Here is a 13,917-nt window from a genome sequence, read left to right on the forward strand (position 1 = left end):
CTCTCTCTCTATCTCATAATTTCTTCCAGTCCTGGAAGTCTCAAACCTGGAGCCTCAGCCTTCCGGCTGGAACGCCATTAATCCCAGCATTCCCATCTCTGTTTGAGTGAGATCATCAGGTCGCTGACTAGCTGCTGGCTGGTTGGCCTGCAGAGTATAAAGAGACTTATTCTGATGAGATTCTCCCCCTCCCTCTTTCCACCTCCTCATCCCCATCTACCATCCATCTTTTCCCTCCTCTCTCCATCTTCCACCTCCCTCTGTATGAATGCTAGAGGGGTTTGAGGAGATGAATGGAAGGGAAGGTGGAGGAGGGAAGGTGGCTTTGCCAAAAGTAACTTTTTTTCCATAATTTTGTGGAAGGTGGGGTAAAGACTGTTGGAAAACTGAAATAACTACATTTGGTTGCGTTTTCGCTAACATTACGTTTTTGGCACTGCTATCAGCTTCATTGCATCATGAAGCAACTTGATAGCAACTGGACAGCAATATGTTCTAAAACAAAGTGTCTCTCCCCGAGAATCTTGGACAGAAATATTGTATGTCTGAGTTGTGTTCGTAGTACAAACTCTCACTGGGGATATTAGTTGCAGTATTTGGCACATCACAACTACAGTGAACATAATGTTTAGTCTGAATCCCTCCCCGAAGCAAAGCTCAAGTCTTCTGCTTGGGGAATTGCATCAACAGTAAGAAAAAAAGCAGTGTAGGCCCCAGATCAGCTTACTGTGAGTGGGCTGCTAGTGTCAGAGTCAAAAACAATATTACAGTTTCCTAATCGTCTGAGTCTTCAATTCAAATAGGCTGAGGAGTAGGGACTACAGAGAACAGGGAGAGAAAGAATGGAAGGGGTATACTCTATGGGCCAGACATGGGAGCCGCTGTCAGCCAAATGACTTGGATTCACACAGGGAGAGAGAGGGCATAATGTAGCACATGTGAATGCTAGGTCTATAACAACACAGGATGAGACCCAGATACTGACACAGGAGGATGATTTGAGTCTCTGATATTTATTAATAGACAAGGGGCAGGCAAGAGGCAGGTCGAGGACAGGCAGATGGTCATAAACCGGGTCAGAGTTAGATAGGTACAGGACAGCAGGCAGGCTCGAGGTCAGGGCAGGCAGAATGGTACGGCAGGTGGACTCAGGGTCAGGGCAGGCAGCAAAGGTCAGAACCGGTAGGACTAGAACACAGGGACTAGAAAAACAAGAGTATGGAAAAACACGCTGGTAGGCTTGATGAGACAAGACAAACTGGCAACAGACTAACAGAAAACGGTATAAATACACAGGGGATAATGGGGACAAATGGGAGACACCTGGTGGAGACAAGCACAAGACAGGTGAAACAGGGTGTGACAGTACCCCCCCAGCATCCTACCCGGGCACATACCTGGTGTACCAGGTTGCCGGTGGTGAAAGTCAGGGATGAGGGCCGGGTCCAGGATGTCCTTAGTGAGGACCCAGAACCTCTCCTCCGGGCCATAACCCTCCTAGTCAACCAGGTAGTGGATACCCCTGCCCAAAGGTCAAACACTCAGGATGCGTCTCACTGTGTATGCCAGATGGCCGTCAATGAGAAGAGATGGGGAGGGGGTTGGAGCTGGAAACAGGAGACAAGGAGCTTTGAAAAATGAGATGTATACGGAGGGTGCGGGGCAACAGAAGACGAACAGCAGTTGGACTGATTTTAGAGATGGGAAAGGGGCCGATAAAGCGCAAGGAAAGTTTACGGGATTCTACCCTGAGGGGCAGATCCCGAGTGGACAGCCATACCCTCTGCCCGAGACGATAGCGGGGAGCCGGGGTCCGGTGGCAATACCTGGAGGTGGTCTTAAGAGGGGTCCGGGCTCTCTTCCAGGTACGCTGACAGCGACGAACAAACATCTGGGCAGAGGGTATGCTGACCTCTTCCTCTCCTTCCCATTTGTAAATATTGCATTTTATACCATATATTGCATCTTGCCTATGCCACTTGGTCATTGCTCATCCATATATTTGTATGTACATATTCTCATTCCATCCCTTTACTTAGATTTGTGTGTATTAGGTAGTCATTGTGGAATTGTTAGATTAGTTGTTAGATATTGCTGCACTGTCGGAACTAGAAGCACAAGCATTTCGCTAAACTCGCAATAACATCTGCTAACCATGTGTATCTGAACAATACAATTTTATGGCCGCATTTTTTATATCATGCAACAAAATACACTGCGGAACTCAGCTTTATGGCTATAGACCAATGTAGACATCCACAGTTAGGCCTACTAACAGTGAGCAGACATCCACCCAGTCTTTTTGTTCATACCACTCCCATTTAAACAATCAGATTATTTTTTGTCCCTTCCTCTGAGGATGTTCAGGAAGCTCAGGTGTTGGTCTCCCTTTCTGAAATAGCTTACATAAATATTCCATTGAAATCCAACTTCAAAAATGGTTTGAGTTGCGGTATCATGTCCCTTTTGTCAGGTTGTTTTTGCTCGCTAGCAAGCTTCCTTACTCAGTTCAAGGGATGCGCACCAAATCATGTAGACAAGCCAAATAAGCAAGCTTTTCCCACACAACATGTTTAAGTCTTAAAGGAAATGCCCATGCGCAAAATATTAAATGTGCTCAATGCAATGAATGAAGCAGGTATAGGCAGCGAGGCCTTCCCGGTCCGTACACAGTGACTGGAGTAAGGAACACCCATGGCGTCAAGTAGGGTTCAATATTTTCCTGGTATTTTACAAATGTTCCATTCTAAAATAAAATAAAACATTTATCCCGGGTAACCCTGTTATAACGAATATAAATAGGCCTATGTCTGGATTTGATTAAAGCTTTGATCGAAAATCCAAGCCTGATGCTACCTGAGCCTGATGAGCTATACAATAAAGACCTTTAATGAGCCCAAGCCCAAAAATTCCCAAATGATTGTGCCATACATACTGTATGTGATATAGCCTACTACACGATACACACAACATAAAAATGAAAAGCCCATAGATGTATCTAGCTATATGCTCTCTTGGATAAATAAATGAAACTAGCTCAAGTAGGCTCATCCTTATGAGTGTAAATTCAATTACTGTACTGTATTGTAATATACTGTATTATATGTACTGGAATTACTTACGCACATCGTTCAAAGCATGATAAAGCAGGGAGAGAACACGCGATTCTGGTGAATGACAGAATGGCTTACAAAGTTAGATGTATAGGCTAGCGTATTTGATAGGCTGGCGTGTACTGTATACAATGTACCTTTCATAATATTTCCCTTAATGTTATTAGCCTACCTCCTCTTTCTCTCTCTATTGTTGCTTCATTCCTTCCTCGCTTTTAGCAGTTAAATGAAACAAGCTATCATTCTAATGACATCCTTGAATAATATAGGACTATAATTAGATGCAGAAGGCTTTCACTTCTCTTCACGAAGATTAAATGGTTATGGGTCTGCTATAGTCTATTGCCATCGTGCATTTGCTCTTCTTTCAAACTACCCCTGAGTTCTACTGACTGCTGTATTAATAGAAATGCTATTCTAGTCTAGCTTTTCCAGCATGGGACTCCAAGAGCTAAGGAGCATTTTTTACGGATAGAGGCCAGTGGAGCACAGGTATTGGTATCGTATTGAGCAAGAGAAAGAAGCTATACATTAGAAATGCATTATGCATAACCCATCACTAATTAGCTAAATATCAGGCTAATACTTGTCACGTCTACTCCCGCTCCACCACTCCGGCGCTCAAAGTCGCTGGTTTACTAACCTCTGGTCCCGGCAACGCATCATTACACACACCTGGCAAGCTTCATCACGCACACCTGTGCCTCATCTTTATGCACACCAGGACTTCATCACTTCCCTGATTACCTCCCCTTTATTTAGCCCTCTATTCATCAGTCCATAGGTGTTATTGATTATCTCTCACGTTCAGTACGCTTCCAATGTGTGTTATATTGTATCTGTTCCGCATTAAACTCACCTTCTGCACCTGCTTTCTGACTCTCGGTGTATACGCAACAATACTGCATTGAATTTATTACCTGAAAGAGGTAGGCTAAGACATCTATTGATAGTTATATACAATGCATTTGAAAAGTATTTAGACCCCTTAATTTTTTCCAAATTGTGTTACATTACAGCCGTATTCTAAAGTGTATTAAATAGCTATTTTTAGCTCACACAATACCCCATAATTAGAAAGCAACAATCACATTTAATTAAGTATTTAGACCTTCTACTCAGTACCTTTGGTAGCGATTACAGCCTCAAGTCTTCTTGAGTTTGGCACACATGTATTTGGGGAGTTTCTCCCATTCTTCTCTGCAGATCCTCTCAAGCTATGTCAGGTTGGATGGGGAGCGTAACTGCACAGCTATTTTCAGGTCTCTCCAGAGATGTTTGATCAGGTCCAGGCTATGGCTGGGCCACTCAAGGACATTCAGAGACTTGTCACAAAGTCACTCCTGCATTGTATTGGCTGTGTGCTTACGGTCATTGTCCTGTTGGAGGGTGAACCTTCACCCCAGCCTGAGGTCCTGAGCCCCCTGTATCAGGTTTTCATCAAGGATCTCTCTGTACATTGCTCCATTCATCTTTGCCTTGATCCTGACTAGTCTCCTAGTCTCCGAGTTCAATTTTGGTTTCATCAGACCAGAGAATCTTGTTTCTCATGGTCTGAGAGTCTTTAGATGCCTTTTGACAAACTCCAAGAGTGCTGTCATCTGCCTTTTACTGAGGAGTTGCTACCGTCTGGCCACTCTACCATAAAGGCCTGATTGGTGGAGTGTTGTGCTTCTGGAAGCTTCTCCCATCTCCACAGAGGAACTCTAGAGCTCTATCAGAGTGACCATTGGGTTCTTGGTCACCTCCCTGTTCCTTCTTCCCCGATTGCTCAGTTCGGCCGGACAGCCAGCTCTAGGAAGAGTCTTGGTGGTTCCAAACTTCTTCCATTTAAGAATAATTGAGGTCATTGTATTCCTGGCGACCTTCAATGCTGCAGACATATTTATGTACCCTTCCCCAGATCTGTGCATCGACGCAATCCTTTCTCGGAGCTCTAAGGACAATTCCTTCGACCTCATTGCTTGGTTTTTGCTCTGACATGCACTGTCATCTGTGACACATTATATAGACAGGTGTGTGCCTTTCCAAATCATGTCCAATCAATTGAATTTACCACAGGTGTAGTCCAATCAAGTTGTAGAAACATCTCAAGGATGATCAATGGAAGCAGGATGCACCTGAGCTCAATTTCGAGTCTCATAGCAAAGGGTTTGAATACTTATAAGGTATTTCTGGTCTTTATTTGTAATAAATTTGCTGAAAATCTAAAAACCTGTTTTTGGTTTGTCATTACGGGGTATTGTGTGTAGTATAGTGAGGATATATATTTATTTCATCCATTTTGGAATAAGTCTGTAACGTAGCAAGATCTGGAAAAAGTCAATGGGTCTGAATACTTTCTGAAGGCACTGTATAAAGTATATATATATATATATTTTTTAGATTATCACAAGTACCTGCCCTGCCTACCCTGACAACCTGCAGTCACGCAACTGATGGGCAATCTGATGCTGAGGAGCTCTATACACCCAAGGTGATTGTTATAAATCCATCCTATCAATTCAGTTCAATGTGCTTGACGTTGGTAAACCAACACACACTGAGATACGGTAAACACGGTTGTGTAATTGCTAAATGGAGGCTTCACATCCGAACAATTGAGACATGGTATATTTATTACAGGTGACAGGATCAGTACACATCCCTGCATTCTTTATGAGAAAGTATACTGGCACTCTTCGAAGTGATGTACAGTGCGTTCAGAAAGTATTCAACCCCTTGATTTTTTCCAAACCTTGTTGTGTTACAGCCTTAATTTAAAATGGATAAAATTGAGATGTTGTATCACTGGCCAACACATAATACCCCATGATGTCAAAGTGGAGCTACGTTTTTAGAAATGTTTACAAATGAATTAAAAATGGAAATTCTGAAATATCTTTATAAACTTCTTAGAGCTGCAATCCCGTTAACGGGATCGATATGACAACAGCCAGTGAAAGTGCAGGGCGCCAAATCCAAAACAACAGAAATCTCACAATTAAAATTCCTCAAACATACATGTATTTTATACCTTTTTAAAGGTAATCTTGTTGTTAATCCCACCACAGTGTCCGATTTCAAATAGGCTTTACAGCAAAAGCAACACAAACGATTATGATAGGTCACCACCAACTCACAGAAAAACACAGCCATTTTTCCAGCCAAAGAGAGGAGTCACAAAAAGCACAAATAGAGATAAATGAATCACTAACCTTTGATCTTCATCAGATGACACTCATAGGACTTCATGTTACACAATACATGTATGTTTTGTTTGATAAAGTTCATATTTATATAAAAAAAATCTCAGTATACCTTGACGCGTTACGTTCACTAGTTCCAAAAACATCCGGCGATTTTGCAGAGACCATTTTACAGAAATATTCATTATAAATGTCGATGAAAATACAATTGTTAGACATGAAATATAGATATACCTCTCCTTAATGCAACCGCTGTGTCAGATTTCAAAAAACTTTACCGAAAATAATAATCTGAAAACGGCGCTCAGAATTTTGTTTTTTTATCCGCCATGTTGGAGTCAACAGAAATCAGAAATAACATTATAAATATTCCCTTACCTTTGATGATCTTCATCAGAGTGCACTCCCAGGAATCGCAGTTCCACAATAAATGCTTGATTTGTTCGATAATGTCCATTATTTATGTCCAAGTAGCTACTTTTGTTAGGGCGTTTAGTACACAAATCCAAACGCTCTTGCAGGTCCAGCCGAACGTCGGACGAAAACTTTAAAAAGTTATATTACAGGTCGTAGAAACATTTCAAACTAAGTATAGAATCAATCTTTAGGATGTTTTTATTATTAATCTTCAATAACGTTTCAACCGAGAATTCCATTGTCTGTAGAAAAGCCATCGAACGCACGTCGCTATCATGTGAATTGCGCATGACCAGGACCTGGCTCTCTGCCAGACCAATGACTCAAACAGCTCCCATCCGGCCCCACATTACAGTAGAAGCCTCATTCAAGTTTCTAAAGACGGTTGACATCTAGTGGAAGCCTTATGAAGTGCAACATAACCAATATCCCACTGTATCTTCAATAGGGGCTGGGTTGAAAATCGAACAACCTCAGATTTCCCACTTCCTGTCTGGATTTCTACTCAGGTTTTTGCCTGCCATATGAGTTCTGTTATACTCACAGACATCATTCAAACCGTTTTAGAAACTGTTTTCTATCCAATGTTTTCTATCCAATACTGAATAATAATATGCATATATTAGAAACTGGGACTGAGGAGCAGGCCGTTTACTCTGGGCACCTCTGGGCACCTTTCATCCAAGCTACTCAATACTGCCCCTGCAGCCATAAGAAGTTTTAAGTCAATAAGCATTCAACTCCTTTTTTATGTAAGCCTAAATAAGTTCAGGAGTAAAAATGTGCTTACAAATGTGCTTAACAAGTCGCATACAAGTTGCATGGACTCACTTTGTGTGCAATAATAGTGTAACATGAATTTTTAATGACTACTGTACCTCATCTCTGTACCCCACACATTAAGGTGGTGTCGTACTGGATGGCTGCCATTTTGCAAGCTCTGACCGAACTTGATTCCCCCCATGGCTATCCAAAGCACGGACAGGACAGAGAAGTTGATGAAATCGAGGGGGGAATTCTAGCGCGGTAGAAGTGCCGACCCACTGTTCAACCGTCTTGGAATACCTAATGGTCAAATGCCAACCCAAGCTGTTATCGTGACTGCTGTATACATTCCATCTCAGGACAATAGAAATAACAAGCTAGCACTTAACAAACTGTACAAGGCTTTAAAAAAGCAGGAAAACCTACACTCAGCAGCTATAATTTAATTTCGGCGTCACTAAGTCACGTGATGCCCAAATTCCATCAACACGTTTCCAACACCACTAGGGGCAATAAAGTCCAAGACCGCTACTATTCTACCCACAAGCAAGCATACAAGGCCCTCCCTCTTCCGTCATTTGGCAAATCAGATCATGACTCCGTATTCTTGCTTCCTGTTTACAAGCAGAAGCTGAAACAGGAAGTACCCATGATTCACTCCTTTGAGAAATGGTCACCAGAATCAGAGGTTATGCTACAGGACTGCTTTTCTAGCACTGATTGGAACATGTTTTGAGAGTCCGTCGGTAAGATGGCGTAGCAGTGCAGACGTGTTTTGTTCGTCCTCTCGTGTACTTTTGTATTTTTCGTCTTTTTATGTATATATTTACATTTTACCATTTTAATTCAATTATACCATCAGGTAACCTGCCTCACCCAATGTGATACGGAACCGCAATTATTTTACATTTTTAGACCTTATAGCAAGAAACACCTAGCCATTAGAAGCTAACCAGCTAATTAGCTACAAGCTATTTAGTCATTGTTACCTTCTGCACAGATACAAGCCTTTTTTTTGCCTGGATAATACTCGCCAGCCTACCAGTATCGGACTGTCTCTCCACTACAACGCTGGATTCCTGCTGTAATCCCTGGACCATTACTCCTGATCTCCACAGCTAGCTAGCACCCACCGAGTTACTCAGTACCGAAGCTATCCCTGAGGCCCACCTCCCAGCCTACTCAGTTGTTCACCCGGACTCCACCCAAAAATGGCTATAACCCTACTACACCGGATCCTTGCCGTAAGCTCTGGACCTTGGCACCGGATCACCACTGCTACCGAGTGGCTATAGTGGCTAATTCCCTTGCCCCGAAGCTAGCACCAGTTGGCCGTGAGCCAGGAGCATCTCCTACTAAATTACAACAACTACAATACCTCTTTCGCCATCTGGCTTGGATCCTTTGTCGACACTGCACCCCGCCGCACCACCACGACTGGTCTGCGATGAATAGTCCATTCGCTGTGCCTTCAACCGGCCTCCATCGGACGTCGGAGCAGACGCTTCTACTAGGGCTACTAACTTTAAATGCCGCGTGCTAGCGTAGAAGCGACTACTCCGTGGCTTCCCTGTTCCATCTATTGCTGCCCCCTTGACCCTATGATCACTTGGCTACATTGCTGATGCCTGCTGGACTGTCCATTAAATCACGGTAATACATTCTGTTTATTTTTTGTTTATCTGTCGGACCCAGCCTCCAACTCAGACCCTGTGTGTAGTTAACATACCCTCTCTGCCCATTCATCACCATTTTACCTGTTGTTGTTGTTTTAGCTGATTAGCTGTTGTTGTCTTACCTGTTGTTGTCCTAGCCTAGCTCTCCCAATCAACACCTGAGATTGCTTTATGCCTCTCTTTATGTATCTCTAATGTCAATATGCCTTGTATACTGTTGTTTAGGGTAGTTATCATTGTTTTATTTTACTGCAGAGCCCCTAGTCCCTCTCAACATGCCTCAGAGAGCTCTTTTGTCCCACCTCCCACACATGCGGTGACCTCACCCATTATAACCAGCATGTCCAGAGATACAACCTCTCTTATCATCACTCAGTGCCTGGGCTTGCCTCCGCTGTACCCGCACCCCACCATACCCGTGTCTGCACATTATGCCCTGAATATATTCTACCACGCCCAGAAATCTGCTCCTTTTATTCTTTGTCTTCAACGCTCTAGGCCACCAGTTTTGATAGCCTTTAGCCGTACCCTCATTCTACTCCTCCCCTGTTCCTCGGGTGATGTGGAGGTAAACCCAGGCCCTGCGTGTTCCCAGCTACCCTCATTTGTTGACTTCTGTGATCGAAAAAGCCTTGGTTTCATGCATGTTAATATCAGAAGCCTCATCCCTAAGTTTGTTTTATTCACTGCTTTAGCACACTCCGCCAACCCTGATGTCCTTGCCGTGTCTGAATCCTGGCTTAGGAAGGCCACCAAAAATGTCCATACCCAACTACAACATTTTCCGTCAAGATAGAACTACCAAAGGGGGAGGAGTTGCAATCTACTGCAGAGATCGCCTGCAAAGTTCAGTCAAACTTTCCAGGTCTATACCCAAACAGTTCGAACGTCTAATTTTCAAAATTCATCTCTCAAAATAAGTCTCTCACTGTTGCCTGCTATCGACCCCCCTCCGCTTCCAGCTGTGCCCTAGAAACCATTTGTGAATTGATCACCCCTCCCCCATCTAGCTTCAGAGTTCATTCTGTTAGGTGACCTAAACTGGGATATGCTTAACACCCCGGCAGTCCTCCAATCTAAACTAGGTGCCCTCAATCTCACACAAATTATCAAGGAACCCACCAGGTACAATCCTAAATCCGTAAACATGGGCACCCTCATATACATTATCCTGACCAACTTGCCCTCCAAATACACCTCTGCTGTTTTCAATCAGGATTTCAGCGATCACTGCCTCATTGCCTGTATCCACTATGGGACCGCGGTCAAACGACCACCCCTCATCACTGTCAAACACTCCCTAAAACACTTCTGCTAGCAGGCCTTTCTAATCGACCTGGCCCGGGTATCCTGGAAGGATATTGACCTCATCCCGTCAGTCAAGGATGGCTGGTCATTCTTTAAAAATTATTTCCTCACCATCTTAGATAAGCATGCCCAGTTCAAAAAATGCAGAACTAAGAACAGATATAGCCCTTGGTTCACTCCAGACCTGCCCTTGACCAGCACAAAAACATCCTGTGGTGGACTGCAATAGCATCGAATAGTCCCCGCGATATGCAACTGTTCAAGGAAGTCAGGAAACAATATACGCAGTCAGTCAGGAAAGCAAAGGCTAGCTTTTTCAAGCAGAAATTTGCATCCTGTAGATCTAACTCCAACTGTCCATGGAGAACAAGAGCACTTCCTCCCAGCTGCCCACTGCACTGAGGCTAGGTAACACGGTCACCACCGATAAATCCATGATAATCGAAAATTTCAATAAGCATTTGTCAACGGCTTTGCCATGCCTTCCTCCTGGCTACTCCAACCCCGGCCAACAGACCCCCCCCCCCCCTTCTAAAAGAGCTGCAAAACCTGGGCGCGTACAAATCAGCTGGGCTAGACAATCTGGACCCTCTCTTTCTAAAGCTATCCGCCGCCATTGTTGCAACCCCTATTACTAGCCTGTTCAACCTCTCTTTCGTATTGTCCGAGATCCCTAAAGATTGGAAAGCTGCCGCAGTCATCCCCCTCTTCAAAGGGGTGACACCCTAGATCCAAACTGTTACAGACCTATATCCATCCTGCCCTGCCTTTCTAAAGTCTTCGAAAGCCAAGTTAATAAACATATCACTGACCATTTCAAATCCCACCGTACATTCTCCGCTGTGCAATCTGGTTTCCGAGCCGGTCACGGGTGCACCTCAGCCACGCTCAAGGTACTAAATGATATCTTAACCACAGGCTGTAACACAACAAAATTTGAAATAAGTCAAGGGGTACGGAAACTTTCTGAACGCACTGTAGTTCAATTCATTGCTTTCCTTTAAAAAGATATCTTACAAAAATTCCGCCGTACCTAACATCATTAGTAACCTTTAGACGTACGAGTTACCATATCTGGTCTCAGGGATGGCTAACTCTGAAGATCCCTTCAGTCTCCACAGAGTTCGGTAAATCCGCTTTTAGTTTTTTTGCACCCCATGTATGGAACAACCTACAGAGTTCCCTGCAACTAGATGTACTAGTGCTTCTCAGGCAATTCAAATTGTTGTTTGGGAACCACTTTGCTGAGGAATGTGATTGTTGCTCTTGAGTGTGTTTTTTTTCTTATTTCTTATTTCTATTTCTTGTTTCTTATTTTTATTATGTGGTATATGTAAGGTGTACTGTATATTTGCAGGACTCACAAGTAAAATAGACCTTGGTCTCAATGGGACTCCCTGCGAAAATAAAGGTGAATTAAAAATGAATAAAAGTCTATTGATGAACTCCTGTGACTTACTGTACTGTATGACGTAATACAACATTTATCATATGGTCAAACAATGGACAGGTTCACATCTGTCAGTGTCATAACTGGCTGTGTCCAGTTTGGTGAATATACTGGTGAATATAATCTTAATGTAACTTGACTCAGACCAACCTGACCAATAAGAGGCCTTAACTGTACCATAGTGTGACTCAATTAGGCCCCTAAGCGAAGCGGCTGTGAATAAATCACTTTGTCGATCAATGTCTTCAATAATTCAATGCTACCCGATAGCTTTTCTGTTTGGCTGCTGTCAATATGTATGAAATGTATTTCCCTCACCGCTACAGGAAGTCAATTTTTTACAGCCCATCGATTTTCGTCTGGGAAAGCAAATCATTTGAATGCGGTCGTGAGGGGGAAATTAGAGAGTCGGCAGTGTAACTTCACACGCTGATGTCTTTACATTCTCTCTCTTTTTGCTGCAGGGGTTAATCAATAAAGAAATAGAGATATGCCATACAGTTCAACAGTTCTAAACACTATAGTGTACTCTGGAAGAGAGAGGGGGATATACTATGACTGAAACACTTTACTTTGAAAGGCAGCAATATGAGATAAACATATAGTACTTTCTGTTATTGTCCATTATCTGTTCCTAGTCAACTTATGTGATGAAATACATCCAATCTAAGTGTTTATTATGGTTCTTTATGCAGTTGCTTCTTGTGTCTTCAACATGAGCGTCCTCTGGACAGCCTTGAATATCATAATTCCTCTCTAACCTCAGGCTATTCGCAACACTTATGACTGACAATAAAACTTACTTCCAAATGGAACCCCTGCCTGCCCCCTTTGTAAGGCTATTTTCCATGCTGAGAATCTAGTTACTAACATTTGAAGCAAATGGACAAATTATTCTCTGAGGCAAAGACAAGTAAGGTCAATAAAGAGTTCCCTACCCTACCCTCCACAGAGCAAGTGTCAGATTAGTAACAAGCAGTTACAGGTAAGTCTCTGGCAGCAACCAAGGTTTACACAAAGTCTAGCGTACCTACCTGCACTAAAGCAAATAATCACAACAAACAGAAATAAAGAGTGAAGTTGTCAGTGAGGCTGTGGATGGGGAGAGGAGAATGGGGCAGTAACACATAAATCAGAGCCAGTTTCACAATTCTGCGCCTCCTCCAACATGGCTCCCCGGAGAGGAGTCTGAGCACAGTGAAATCCTCAGCCTATCTCAACCTCACTCAGAACTACAGTATGTAAATCTTACCTGCCTGCATCAACCACCCCGCCACACCAGATCCCGTCAAGAACACAGCTCCCTTGCCCTGCTCCCCTGCTCCTCAGTTCTTAATTCAACCCAGCAGGCCCTCAGCCCCATGCATTCCCAGTCCTCAGCCCCAGTCAGGAAATGAAGCAGAGAGGGGCGACAGTGAAAATTGGAACCTCCACTGTCGCCATGTGAAAGCAAAAGATAAACACACTCCTTTCGTCTCTAAAATGACCTTCACAGAAGCGGCAGGTTTGAAAAGGAGGGAAAATACGCTGGCTGCAGGTTTGCTTTAGAAGGGCCATGTTTAAACCTTCCAGACACCTCATTGGGAGCCCTGCTGAGGGAAAAAGGAGTTGTTGATGGAATGTAGCCATTTGTTTGACCCCCTGGCCCTCCCTGGGAGGAAGGCCGGAGACAGCTAGATATATGGCCAGTTTGTTATTGTGAATTCCAGATCCTGTGATTATCTCCGACTCCAACTTCTGGAGTTTTTTTTTATCTGCATGGGATTCCTGAGTGTGTTTCAGCCAGGGCGGCTGCCGCTGCTGTTTTCTGCTCACCTTTCCCTGACCCCCCCCCCCCCCCCCCCCCCGTGTTTATCCCCACCCCCCACTCTCCCCCTTTGTAAGAAAAAATTAAGGACAAAAAATACACCATACTGATTCCAGGGTCAGGTTTCCTTTTAATGTTCGTTACCATGTGGGTGGGGGGTGCAGGGGGGGAAGAGCGGGGGGTGTGGGGTTAG

The 13,917-nt window shown here is 43.7% G+C and overlaps 1 long non-coding RNA gene across 1 annotated transcript; it reads right to left on the reverse strand.

The window, feature by feature from the left end:
• Positions 1-998: 998 nt before the first annotated feature.
• On the reverse strand, positions 999-13,455 carry LOC118944327. Its single transcript, XR_005039568.1, has 3 exons — positions 13,170-13,455; positions 1,398-1,607; positions 999-1,202 (listed from the first exon to the last, which is right to left on the reverse strand). It is a non-coding gene; the product is annotated as an uncharacterized LOC118944327 (long non-coding RNA).
• Between the last annotated feature and the right edge of the window lie 462 nt (positions 13,456-13,917).

The sequence above is a fragment of the Oncorhynchus mykiss genome, chromosome 25 (assembly GCF_013265735.2).
Source record: "Oncorhynchus mykiss isolate Arlee chromosome 25, USDA_OmykA_1.1, whole genome shotgun sequence".
NCBI classification, from domain to species: Eukaryota; Metazoa; Chordata; class Actinopteri; order Salmoniformes; family Salmonidae; genus Oncorhynchus; species Oncorhynchus mykiss.